General features: G+C 38.1%; 1 protein-coding gene across 3 annotated transcripts in view; it reads left to right on the top strand.

Moving 5' to 3' along the window:
- LOC126825385 (sodium- and chloride-dependent glycine transporter 1) overlaps positions 1 to 13,713 on the top strand; it is a 337,837-nt gene that overhangs the window by 283,183 nt on the left and 40,941 nt on the right. Inside the window, exons 13-14 of one of the 3 annotated variants that reach the window (XR_007681937.2) lie at positions 11,977 to 12,339; positions 12,943 to 13,161. The exons of the other annotated variants lie outside the window; for them this stretch is intronic. The gene's annotated coding sequence lies outside the window, so the exon portion shown is untranslated. The remainder of the gene's footprint in view (positions 1 to 11,976; positions 12,340 to 12,942; positions 13,162 to 13,713) is intronic. 3 annotated transcript variants of the gene reach the window in all.

Raw genomic sequence — 13,713 nt, forward strand, 5'->3', positions numbered from 1 at the left:
CTAACCTGGGCTAATGAAGACGGGCATACGCCATACAGTGTGCTATGAGGGAAATTTTGCCCGGACAGCGGCACTATGGCCTACTCTTATATCGAATTCCAACTGCCAAGGGATCTTTTACGTGCACGCCAATGTGTACACGGGACCTCGGTTTTTCGTCCCATCCGAACGACTAGACAGCTTTCCTTGTCAGCCCCTCCGTCCTGCATCACTGACAAGGGAGAACCACGCCGGAAAATCTGGATGAACTTTCTCGGCCAATGCAGGGATCGAACACCCGACCTCCAGGCTAGCGAGCTAGCGTCTTACCCACTTAGCCACGTGATCCCCTTTTAGGGAGAAGTGACTTCTCCCTACAGGCAAAATAGGGAGAAGTGAGGGAGACCTAGGGAGACTACAAGGAGAGATCAGATTTCACAAATTGTAACAGTAATGGTACAATTCCATCTTGTTCCGCCATTTCACCATCTAAATTTAATTCTAGATAACTTTTATGTATAATTTATTGTGGTGTAACAAGATCACATTAATATCAGCATATACATGTATCAAATTTATGTTTAAGCTTGCAGGTAGTCGAATAGACCCTATATGTAATTATGCTAGTTTCTATTTCTTGCTTTAAACACACCACTGAACCAGAATTAAGAAATTACTAGTTGTTTAAATTTATGACAGAAAGCAATGGGAACTAAACTATACACTATGTAAATGACATCAAAATCATTTCCCTAATAAGAAACAGACAAAGTAATCATAAAATCATTTATTTAGATACGAATTCGTTCTTTTACTTTAGATTTAATACATACAAGATAGTGCAAGCCCAAACCACATTTGTGTAGGTCGATGTGTAACTTGACTTGTATTTGTAAGTTGTAAGTAAAATAAACACGTGTTGACGTCTGTGGTCTATGCTAAAAATAGATATATCAATATTGGGCTTTCATAGTCCTTCACCCAGTTAACATTGATGGTTAGATTTACGTAAAGTTTACGTCATTATGGTTAGATTTTGGTTAGCGTCCAATAATGGTAAAATTCTTTGGTTAAATTTACGTTACTTTTACGTCATAATGGTTATGGTTACTTTTACGTCAGAAAATGACGTAAATGTAACGTAAACTTTATGACGGATTACTAACCAATTTTTTTCCCTTTGAATACTTCTTGATTAAATAACATTACAAGTGTGTGCACATTCTAACAATTGATATATAGTCGGAATTCAGACATAATAATTATATATGTATTATTGGTTATAATTCTAACGTTAATCTAACGTAAATTTTACATCAGGTTTCTAACCGTTAGTTTATGGTTAGTTTTCTGACGTAAATCTAACGTTAGTTTTCTGACGTAAATCTAACGTTAGTTTTCTGACGTAAATCTAACGTTAGTGTTAGTTTTATGTCATAATTTTAACCGTTAATTTAACGTTAGTTTTCTAACGTAAATCTAATGTTAATTTTATAACATAAATCTAACTTTAGTTTTCTAACATATATCTAACGTTAGTTTTCTAACATAAACCTGATATTAGTTGTAAAACGTAAAACAAATGTCAGTTTAATGTCATGATACTAACAATTAAGGGCCTGACAAGACAGCTGTCTAGTCATTAAAATGGGTAAGACCCTGGCTCGCTAGCCTGGAGGTCGGGTGTTCGATCCCTGCATTGGCCGAGAAAGTTCATCCAGATTTCCGGCGTGGTTTCCCCTTGTCAGTGATGCAGGACGGAGAGTCTGACAAGGACAGCTGTCTAGTTGTTCAGATGGGATAAAAAAACCGAGGTCCCGTGTACACATTGGCATGCAAGTAAAAGATCCCTTGACAGTTGGAATTCGATATAAGAGTAGGCCGTAGTGCCACTGTCAGGGCAAAATTTCCCTCATAACACACTGTATGGTGTATGGCCATCTTCATTAGCCCAGTTCGGAGCAGAACAGTTGGACGTTAAACCCCATTTCATTTCATTACATTTTGTATCCATTTCTAAGTGCCCAAGAATAGAGATCTAGCTCCTTTAGTAGTTGCGGTCTGTAGGTGACACACAAAGAGAAACTGAATGAATGAATGATCTACTCTCATTTCAAATTCCAAATGTCAAGGGTTCTTTTACGTGCACACCCACGTGATGGACTAGACACTGTTTTTTTGAGGTCCTCTGTCCTACACCACTACTAACAAAGGGAACTTTCTCGACCAACATGGGGATCACGTTGGCTAAGTGGGTAAGACGCTGACTCGCTAGCCTGGATGTCGGGTGTTCGATCCCTGCATTGGCTGAGAAAGTTCATCCAGATTTTCCTGCGTGTTTTCCCCTTGTCAGTGATACAGGACGGTGGGCCTGACAAGAACAGCTGTCTAGTCAGGGATGAAAAACTGAGGTCACGTGTACACACAGGAGTGCACATGAAAGATCCCTTGGTAGTTGGAACTTGATATAAGAGTAGGCCATAGCGCCGCTGCCTGGGCAAAATTTCCTTCATAGCATACTGTATGGCGTATGCTCGTCTTCATTAGCTCAGTTTAGGAGCAGAACAGTAGGACGTTAAACCCGATTTCATTTCATTTTTCTCGACCAACACGGAAATTGAACCCCTCATTTGCTAGCCAGTGTGTTACTAATTACTAGAGAGAGAGAGAGAGAAATGGGGTTTAACGTCTACTCGACACAAACTAGGTCATTTCGGGACTAACATATGGTTTAATTTTTATTTACATAATTCGCTTGCGCGTAGGGGTCTTTAGCAGTGGGAGAAAACCGGAGGTTGGACAGGCGACCCTACTCCTTGTCACGTACAACCGGGGATCCGAAACCACGCCAGTCAACTCAATGACAGACTTTATAATACAGAGCCCGCACACTAACCATTCAGCCATCCAACCCCCCCGTTACTAATTACTAAGTTTGTGAAATGTAGGTTTTTCCTCATGTAGGTTTGTCCTGATGAAGACAGGTACATACCATACAATGTGCTATGAGGGAAATTTTGCCCCAGCAGAGGCACTATGGCCTACTAATATCGAATCCAACTGCCAAGGGATCTTTTCGTGCAAGACAATGTATACATGGTACCTCGGTTTTTTGTCCCATCTGAGTGACTAGACTACTGTCCTTGTTCCTGCACCTCTGACAAGGGGAAACCATGTCGGAAAATCCTGATGAACTTTCTCCACCAATGCAGGCATCGAACACGTGCCCTCCGGATTACCGAGCCAGCATCTTACGCACTTAGCCACCGTGGCTTTATCAAAATTAGTAATGAAGATGTGCTATGACAGAAATTTTGCCTGGACAGCAGCATTACCGCACTTACTAATGACGATGTGCTAGGAAAGACATTTTGCCTGGAGAGCAGCATTTCCGCATATAGTCATTACCAATAGTTCTAAGTGCACGCCAACCTGTAAAACAGGTCTTTACACACTTTTCCATCATTACCAATTACTAGTCTGTGGGTTCACTAGTCCGTGGGTGCACTAATCCGTGCATTCACTAGTCTGACTCTAAAAATACTATAAATATGAGTATTAAAGAAACCCAGTAGATATGGTGACTGATATCACCCTTCGTAAACCGATAACCCAACATCACGGCATTTTAACCCGAAATCACAACATTTTAACCATTATAGCATATGCCCTTCTTCATTAGCCCACTTGGAACAAAATAGTAGGATTTTCAAACCCCATTTAAAATTCATTTTCATACTTTTCTGCACCAATCGGACTATTGAAGATAGTCATACGCAATGCAGAGTGCTATGACGAAAATTTTCTATGGACTGCGGCAGGGCGGAGGGTACATATTGGCATGCACGTAAAAGACACTCCGACAGTTGTAATTCAATATCAGAGTAGGTCATAGTGCCGCTATCCGTGCAAAGTTTCCGTCATAGTACACTGTATATAGTGTATGCCTGTCTTCATTAGCTCACTCAGAGCAAAACAGTAGGATGTTTAATCTCATTTAATTTTATTTAATTTTCCTACATTTCTGCACCAATGGGACTATAAAAGATAGGCTGGCAAGCGGACGACCATATATTTATCGTCTCTCGATAAAAGACCTATCTCTGAAAATTAAAATTCCCCGATTTGATTATTCTTTTAATATGACGTAATTATGTAACCTCATATAAAATATAGTAGAGCGTATACAAACAAATTATATGAATAGATTCATTATCAGAAATATTACAGGCCTTTCAAACGAACAGTCGCCATTTTTAGAGATAGATGTACAAATATATTTTTATCGTCTCGGGCAAGGTCAAGGTCACGATCTGTTCACGGTTGATGATTGTGTTTAAATCGGTTTATATCATATTATTTCTATTCACATTACAATATTTTTTTATAGGTTACGGTTATTGTTGTTATTTATCTAAATTGCTTTTATTATTTATTAAATATTTTTTGTTTGTTCGTTTGACCGGAACGTACGGAATTCTGGGATTTAAAATGGCGGCATAAGTAATTATTTTTCCCAAAGAAGAAATGATGCCGTGATTTAAAGTTAAATAAAGCTATTCCACACATACACAGACGATTTTGGATTCAGCAAAGTAAAGTTGAAGGTAAGTGCACTTTTTATGCGAACTTCCGTTGACAGTATACCGATAGATCTAATGTTGATAAAAAAATAATCTGGCCGTGGAAAAAGTTTGCACGCAACTTTGTATATCAGACTGACAGACAGTCAGTATTTGTTTTTAACACGATGCAGTTACATTGTCCGTAAACCATACTATTCATAAACAAAATCAACATTGCTTTAAGTTATCGAAAGTAATACTGGTTCCAAAATTGTTTTTAAAAAATCTGGATTAAAAAATTATCAAACACATAACGAATTTATTAATGATGTAGACTGTTAAAATTCAGGCTGTGCTAATTATAATATAAGTACATGTAGTATTTTCTAAACATTTTTATGGGTGTTTCAGGTTGGGTTTTTTTGTTATTGTACTGATATTTTTGCAAATTTAATAATGCATAATGCAAGAGCTAAATCTATATATTGTACGTAGGTTAAGTAGGTATTTCTTGAGACTGTAAATGTTAAATTTTTTTATAAGACATTTTAATGTATTAACTTGCTAAGTCTATAATCAAGTCTCAATGCCATCGGGTGCTCGAGATGTTCACATATTCAAACACTGGCGGTTAATGTTAATGATTTAATTTAATTGAAAAATGGATAATCAAGACTTTATGCTTATATACATAGGCCTATTTAAATGATATAACATTAAATAACAAGTTTGCCCGTACATACTTGTACATAAAGGTTTCAGTCCTACTCCCCAGCTTATTTTTTCTTGTGGTGGCCAAGAAAGTTCATCAGGATTTTCTGGCATGGTTCCTCTTTTAACTGGTGCAAGACAGAGGGGCTGGTAAGGGCTAATGTACAGTTGTTCGGATAGGACAAAAAACCAAGCTCTTTTGTACACACGGCCAGTCATAAATTTCCATCACAGCACACTTTCAAGCATTTGTCCAACTTCTTTAGCCCTGTTTGAGCAGCACAGTATGATGTTGAACCCCATTTCATTACAGATCCACAGTAGGTTGGCTGTCAGCCCAGTTGGAGCTGAACAGTAGGCCGTTTAACCCAATTACGTTTTTTTTTGGGAGTATAAAGTTGCTTTTTATTTATTTTTTTTTTTTACAGATCCTACATGTATATTTGAGCACCCTTGGTGGCAGTAATGACAAAGAAGTTCTAAAAAGATTTATATGGGCTTTATAATGAAAGTTAGACAACACTACTACTTGCCAAACACTACTACTTGTCACATAATGTAATGATATAAATATATATGTATCTATGGTAGCACAAATATCATCAGAATGTAGGCCAAAGCTTTACAAGCATTGTAGGCCTAAAATACTTTCTGTCTGAACTTTTGACAGTCAATTCTTTGATGACTAGTTAGTTTAGAGCAGATATCCTGTCACAGTATTATATAACAGCTCTTTGGCTTAAAGTCTAAACTGAGTTGTATCAGTGAGTTGAAAATCATCTGTGTTCCTGTTATTGCTCCCTGCTGCAGCCAGTAAACAATAAACTTTTGCGTTCCTTACAAATCTTCCAATTTTTATTGATAGATCAACCATAGCAAAGATCTCTATTAAGATTATATTTGTAATGTGTGTAACAAATTCTATGACATAGGTATAATATTGGTGTAGTTAAGTATATACCATATTTATGCACACATTTCAATGTTGGCATATTATTAGTCTCTATCATCTAGAAAAAAATATTCTATATTCTACGAATATTAGTGTGGTTGCGTTGTCAACATTTGAGAATAATCGGTCATAGGCTAGATTATCCGGTCTTTTACATTATCATAAACAAAGTCTAAGGGAGGTAACTAGTCCTAAAACAAGATGTTGACGCCCATGAAATTTATATAAGAATGCCATTTCCGAAAATCCATTTGATTGCATTGTCAGTTCAATATCCAACACTCTTAATTTTTTTTTATTGTAAAATTTCTCTCTTCATGGGCCATATCTATGTTGTTTTTTTTATTGAATCCTAATTCGTCATCACGATTCATGTTTGTTTATAAATGCAAGTGTTATTGACAACTGTCCCAGACCCTCATTATTTATATGGCCCAACTTTTCTTCGGCGTACACCGGCACGGTATTAGACTAGGATAACAGTCCCGAAACTCATGGAGTTGAAAAACATTAGTCTTATATACCGCCTCTACTTAATTATGGAAGTAGGTTGGAAAAATGTAAAATTTGGCAATTTGACTTATACTCAACATCGACTTATACCCTGTATGGTAATGTGATGATGCCCCCTCTTCCAGACAAGACATAGGCTATAACTGTTTCAAATGACAAGTGCTAAATGAAGTATTTATGTGGTCTTTGGTGAAAGAAATGAAATGAAATGGGGTTTAACGTCCTACTGTTCTGCTCCTAACCTGGGCTAATGAAGACGAGCATATGCCATACAGTGTACTATGAGGGAAATTTTGCCTGGGCAGCGGGGCTACGGCCTACTCTTATATCGAATTCCAACTGCCAAGGGATCTTTTACGTGCATGCCAATGTCTACACGGGACCTCGGTTTTTCGTCCCATAACGACTAGACAGCTGTCCGTCTGTCAGTTCCTCCGTCCTGCATCACTGACAAGGGAAACCACGCCGGAAAATCAGGATGAACTTTCTCGGCCAATACAGGGATTGAACACCCGATCTCCAGGCTAGCGAGCCAGCGTCTTACCCACTTAGCCACTTGATCCCACCCTTTGGTGAAAGAGAGAGAGAAAGAAATAGGGTTTACCGTCCACTCGACACAAACTAGGTCATTTCGGGACTAACATATGGTTTAATTTTTTATTTACATAATTCGCTTGCGCGTAGGGGTCTTTAGCAGTTGGAGGAAACCGAAGGACCCGGAGAAAACCCACGAGGTTGGACAGGCGACCCTACTCCTTGCCACGTACAACCGGGGTTTCGAAACCACGCCATTCGACTCAATGACAGACTTTATGATACAGCGCGCGCACGCTAACCATTCAGCCATCCACCACCCCCCACCCCCCCCCCTTTGTTGAAAGAAAACAGAGCTGTGGCTAGTGAAATGAAAGTTTAACGTCCTACTGTTTTGCTCTGAACTGGGCTAATGAAGATGTGCATACGCCATACAGTGTGCTATGTGGGAAATTTTGCCCGGACAGTGGCACTACGGCCCTCTCTTATATCGAATTCTAACTTCAAGGGCTCTTGTACGTGCACGCCAATGTGTACATGGGACCTCATTTTTTTGTCCCATTTTAATGACTAGACAGCTGTCTTGTCTAGCCCTCTGTCCTGCATCACTGACAAGGGAGAACCACGCCCGAAAATCTGGAGTAACTTTCTCGGCCAATGCAGGGATCGAACACCCGACCTCCAGACTAGATAGCCAGTGTCTTACCGACTTAACCAACGTGATCCCAGTTGTGGCTACAATTCCTGGATTTGAAGGTCAGGTATGATATGAAACGAATATTTTGAACCGGTTCACCAATGCAACCAATCCGTGACGGGTTAACTGATAGAGGGTTACATCCTTGATATAAATATACTTGTCGCGGGTTTTAAAAATAGAAATATATATATAAAGGTAGCTCAAAATTCATCTCTACATGTACAGAGGCCAAGGGGGGATCATGTGGCTAAGTGGGTAAGACGCTGACTCGCTAGCCTTGAGGTCGGGTGTTCGATCCCTGCATTGGCCGAGAAAGTTCATCCTGATTTTCCGGTGTGGTTTCCCATTGTCAGTGATGCAGGATGGAGGGCCTGACGAGGACAGCTGTCTAGTCGTTTGGATGGGACAAAAAAAAAACCAAGGTCCAGTGTACACATTGGTGTGCACATAAAAGATCCCCTGGCAGTTGGAATTCGATACAAGAGTAGGCCATAGCTCTGCTGCCCGGGCAAAATTTCCCTCATAGCACACTGTATGGCGTAACCTTTTGCGTCCCTTCAAAATATTTCAAATCTTTTGTCATGGATCAACCATTGCAAATATCCGTGTTACAATTATATTTGAAATGTGTTAAACCAATTCTGCAACACATGTAATATTGGTGTAGTATATATCTTTGTTTATACACCCACATATCAATTTTGGCCCTGTTTGTCCGTACACTGGGTGTGAAATGTGAATCATTCCGATTGTGAGAGGACAAGCATTATCAATATACAGCTTTTCAGGACTTTGCTTTCCTTGGTTAATTCTCCCTAGTCTAGTCGTTTGGATGGTACGAATGATCGAGGTCCTGTGCACACACTACGAATGATCGAGGTCCTGTGCACACATTGGTGTGCACGTGAAAGATCCCTTGGCAGTTTGAATTCGATATAAGAGTAGGCTTTAGCGTCGCTGTCTGGATAAAATTCCATAATAGGACACTGTATAGCATATTTCCATGTCATTAGCCCTGTCGGAATAGGACATTAAACCCATTTCATTTCACTCATTCCAAAGTTAACTTCTATTCCATCAATACCTTGAGCAAATAAGATAGAGGCTATAGGTTTTGGCCCAATTTGGTCAATATCCCAGTTTTTTCTTTCTTATATGCATATCAACACTTTCATAGCGCTAATGTAGACCTTTTTCTTGAACATTTTCCCGTGTCAGTGATGCCGGACAGAGGACCTGACATGGATGGCTGACTAGTCATACGGAAGGGACAAAAAAACCAAGATACAGTGTAAACTCAAGTGTGTGTGTGTGTGAAAGATCCCTTGGCAGTTGGAATTTTATATAAGAGTACGCCATAGCTCTGCACACTGTGTGGCATATGCCCGTCTTCATTTCTCAAACAGCTGTGGATAAAAACTGTTAATATTTAAATGTGTATTTTGTATTTTATAACATTATATTTTTGTCTTTTAAATAAAGTATATGTATACATACTTGTAGTATATTTTGTCATATAATTCTGCTAGATTTTTAACTTTTCTGTGCAATACATTTAGAATTCTGACTGGTTATGGGTAGATAGAGAGCAATGGGGTAAAACATCCAATAGACATAAACTGTCCTTTGGGACTAAGTGATTCAATTCAAGTTGAATAATTCATCCGCACCAGGAATCTTTAGTAGTAGGAGGACCCAGAGAAAACCCATGTTCAAGTTGGGTGTGGAAACAAACCACTTGACTCAATGACAGACCTTATGATCTAAAGCGCACACGTTGGACCACTCAACTTTTAGCCTCACCCACGGGTCAGGAAAATTTGATTATTGGTTGAATGTACTTCCCATTTACTGCCGCAAATAATGAATAATTTTGAAGGTTTTAATGCTCATCAAAATTTGACTTTAGAATTGCATCCGTAAATGATGTTAATTTAATGTTAGATTTACGGTATAATGATCGGTTAGATATCCATCATTTTGCTCATCCTTTTAACGACAATTTAACGTCAGGAAATGACGTTAATCTAGCGTAAAGTTTACGTCATTTTTACGTTATATTTACATCATTTTCTGACGTAAATCTAACGTAAAGTTTACGTCATTTTCTGACGTAAATCTAACGAAAATGACGTAAACTTTACGCAAATTTTACGTTAGATTTACGTCAGAAAATGACGTAAAGTTTACGTTAGATTTACGTCAGAAAATGACGTAAATATAACGTAAAAATGACGTAAAGTTTACGTTAGATTAACGTCATTTCCTGACGTAAAATTATCGTTAAAAAGATGAGCAAAATGATGGTAAACTGACTGACCATTTTTACGTAAATGTAACGTAAAATTAACATCATATTGTTATGTGGGCAAGCACAAATTATGGCATTGTATGCAAATTTCTATGAATTGTATTCATTTTATATAAAGTCTCTTTGTATATAGAACAAAAACAAGCCTGTCTTCGTTGATAGATCTCAATACCACAAGAAAATATTGTATCCACCGCCATGTTTAATGGGGTCGTTGCTGATTGGCTACAGTTTTCAGAGTTGGATAGAGGTTCTAATGGAGACAAAATAATTAGATCCCTTGGCTAAATTTTGAATTATAATTGTTTTTAGATGGATATAAATTATCTTTAACAAAACAGTTAAAATAGCTTTGCCTAGTTTCTCATATAAAAATGTAGAAATAAGTCTCCCAAACTTATTCACAACATGTCTAATTTTCACATTTCCCTTCGAGCCTCACAGTGAGTCAAACGTGTTTGTTTATGTACGGTAAATCTGTCTCCAGAATAACTTCGCCCTTCATTAAATATACGGCGACACGAGGGCGACTTCAACTTCGCCCTAGGTTCTTTGGAGGGCGAAATCAGCGGTGGTTGGGCGACTATTTCACCCACGTCGCCCACTAGTTCGAGCCCTGCCAGGTGTTTACATTACACTATTTGAGCGCGAAAAGCGCCCATTTTGTCTGGCAGTTTTGGTCCGATTTTCATGAAATTTAAACTCAGACAATATTAAGGTGTAACGATGACATAGTCGAACAATTTTTTAAATCAGATAATAATTGTGACCTCTACAGGGACCACAAGCTAAAAACACGATTTTTGTACAATCAGGGGCCATAATTCGGGAAGTTACGATTCGATATGTACGAAAATCGACAGGAACCAAGATATTTGGGTTATAAACATGCATTTCAAGTTTTATCAAAATCAGATGAAAATTTTGACCTCCAGAGGGTCCACAACCCTGATGCACAATATTTTGACACTATTTGCGAACAAGAGCCTCCATTTTGTCTGTCAGTTTCTGTGTATTACGTCTAGACTTATGGTCCTTGTTTCACTTTATTGAACCTTGTGAACGCTCTAACACCACAAGTTATCATCCGATCTATCTGAAATTTATATGCATTATTTAAATAAGTGAAACGAAGAAGCTTATTGAATTTCAGCAATTTCTGTTTATTACGTCTAGAGTTATGGCCCTTGTTTCACTTTATTGAACTTTGTGAATGCTCTAACATCAAAAGTTATCTGCCAATCTGTATGAAATTTACATGTGTCATTTACATTAGTAAAGAGAAGAATCCTATTGAATTTCAGCAAATTCCGTTTATTACTTCTAGAGTTATTGCCCTTGTTTAACTTTGTTCAACCTTGTTAATGCTCGATTGATGAAAGTTATCATCCGATATGTATGAAATTTATATGCATCATTTAAATTTGTGAAACGAAAAAGCCTGTCAAATTTCAACAATTTCTGTAGATTACTTCCAGAGACCCTTGTTTCAATTTGTAGAACCTTGTAAACCCTCAGACGGCAAAAATTATAATCTGATCTGTATGGAACTGTCTGGTAAAGGTCCCCAATTACCTACAAAGGAATAAATATGCGACAACCCTTGTCGGCCGCTTGGACATTTTAGCCGCTGTGGGCGTATGTTTCCTTGCCTGGCAACCTATCTTTATTGAAGGCTATATCATAATCGTACTGAATTTTTATTTTAAAGCAATTGTAAGTATGGTTGTCACGTGACAATGAGGTACCGGCAGAATTAAACCGGAAGCTAGGTGGCGCGCAAAGAAAGTAGGACATGGAAGTGTCAGTCTCATCTGCTCTACGCTTCACTGACAATCATTTTCATTCTCAGCGCCCGTTTTGGTTTTCTGTGTGAATTATATAATGCCAGCTCGTTGTTGCGTACCGATGTGAAATGGGAAAGGTGGGCATAAATTTCCGCTGAACCCTGTTGAGAGACGGCGATGGATTCAGGCCGTAAAAAGAGGAGAAAGTGACTGGACACCGTCTAAGTGGAGTATTGTTTGTCGATCGCATTTTGATTCTTCTGACTACATTTCCGAAACCAAAGAAAGTAAGTTGACAAAATACATTTTTATATTTTTACTTTTTTTAGGTATTGGATTGAGAAATATTTTCAATTAGATCTAGTCCATAGTTTTAAGGATTACAATTTCGTCGTTCGCTGGCAAGAGGAACTAGAAATTTTAGGCCTATCAAAACGTGTCACTATACTAGGTCTATATTAGTATTTTATGACTAGGCTATACCAGGAGGGCCAAAGGACAGCTGGTGGCAATCTACTCTTACTCTTACTTAGGCCTAAATAGAAAACAGATCTTGTGTATAGCCCTTGGTAAAATACTGTATATTTGCAATACTACAGCAATTAAGGCCTAGGAATGATTCTCATTTAATTAAAATTTAGCCTAAATTTAAGGCCAAATTAGGCATGCCTATCTGAGTACGGTATGCCTATCTTGGTAAAACTAAAATGCTGTATATTTACAATACTACAAGTACAACAAGGCCTAGGAATGATTCTCATTTAATTAAAATTTAGCCTATGGCTATCCTATGCCTATATGAGTAAAAAAAAAATAATTTTTTTTTGTACTACTAGACTACCGTTAAATCTACCGGTATTTGATTGTATTTTTAATATTAATTATTCCAGGGGATCAAATGGTCAATAGTATATTGAAGCCAGGAGCGATTCCACATTTATTTGCTTGGAAAAGAACAAGTTTATCAGGTAGTAGGCGCAGAAAAAGAGCCCTACATAAACAACAAAGTATTAACAAAATCGAGAGACTGGAAAGCTTGTCAACTTCTGAAAATGTAGGAAACGAAGTTGAAATAGAATACATCGAAGAGGACTTTACTCCTATCGAAGGTAGGTTTAATTTACAAAAATGAAGGGAAATTCTTATGTTTTGTGAATGAAACATAGGATTTGTCTAATAATTACGATACTTTGCTGAAAGACAGTTTTAAACTTATAGACCCGGTATTGTACAAATTAAAATGCAAAGGACTCCTACTAAGTGGTACTACTACAAGCCCATGCCCCGGCCCATACCCCCTAATTTCTGATATTATGCTCGATAATAATTCTAAATTCATTTGGATAATAGCTACCCCCCCCCCCCCCCCCCCAATGTCTTGAAATTGATGTAGCGACTCCCTACTGCTATTTAATATAAATTATATCTGGATTCTTGCAGCGAAATATACCCATAATGGTATTAAACATAAACTATTCACTTTACGGATGACCAGGCGCTGACGAGTTGTAAGTAGTAGAACTCTGAAACTGAAAGCGATAGTCCAACACCACCTGGCCTGAGTTACCCCATTACACCAAATTTCAGCCTCAGGACAGTCGTAGCGAAGCCACCAACCCGGAACAGACAGACATATAAACAACAGTCACAAATATTAATAT

The sequence above is a fragment of the Patella vulgata genome, chromosome 6 (assembly GCF_932274485.2).
Source record: "Patella vulgata chromosome 6, xgPatVulg1.2, whole genome shotgun sequence".
NCBI lineage: Eukaryota > Metazoa > Mollusca > Gastropoda > Patellidae > Patella > Patella vulgata.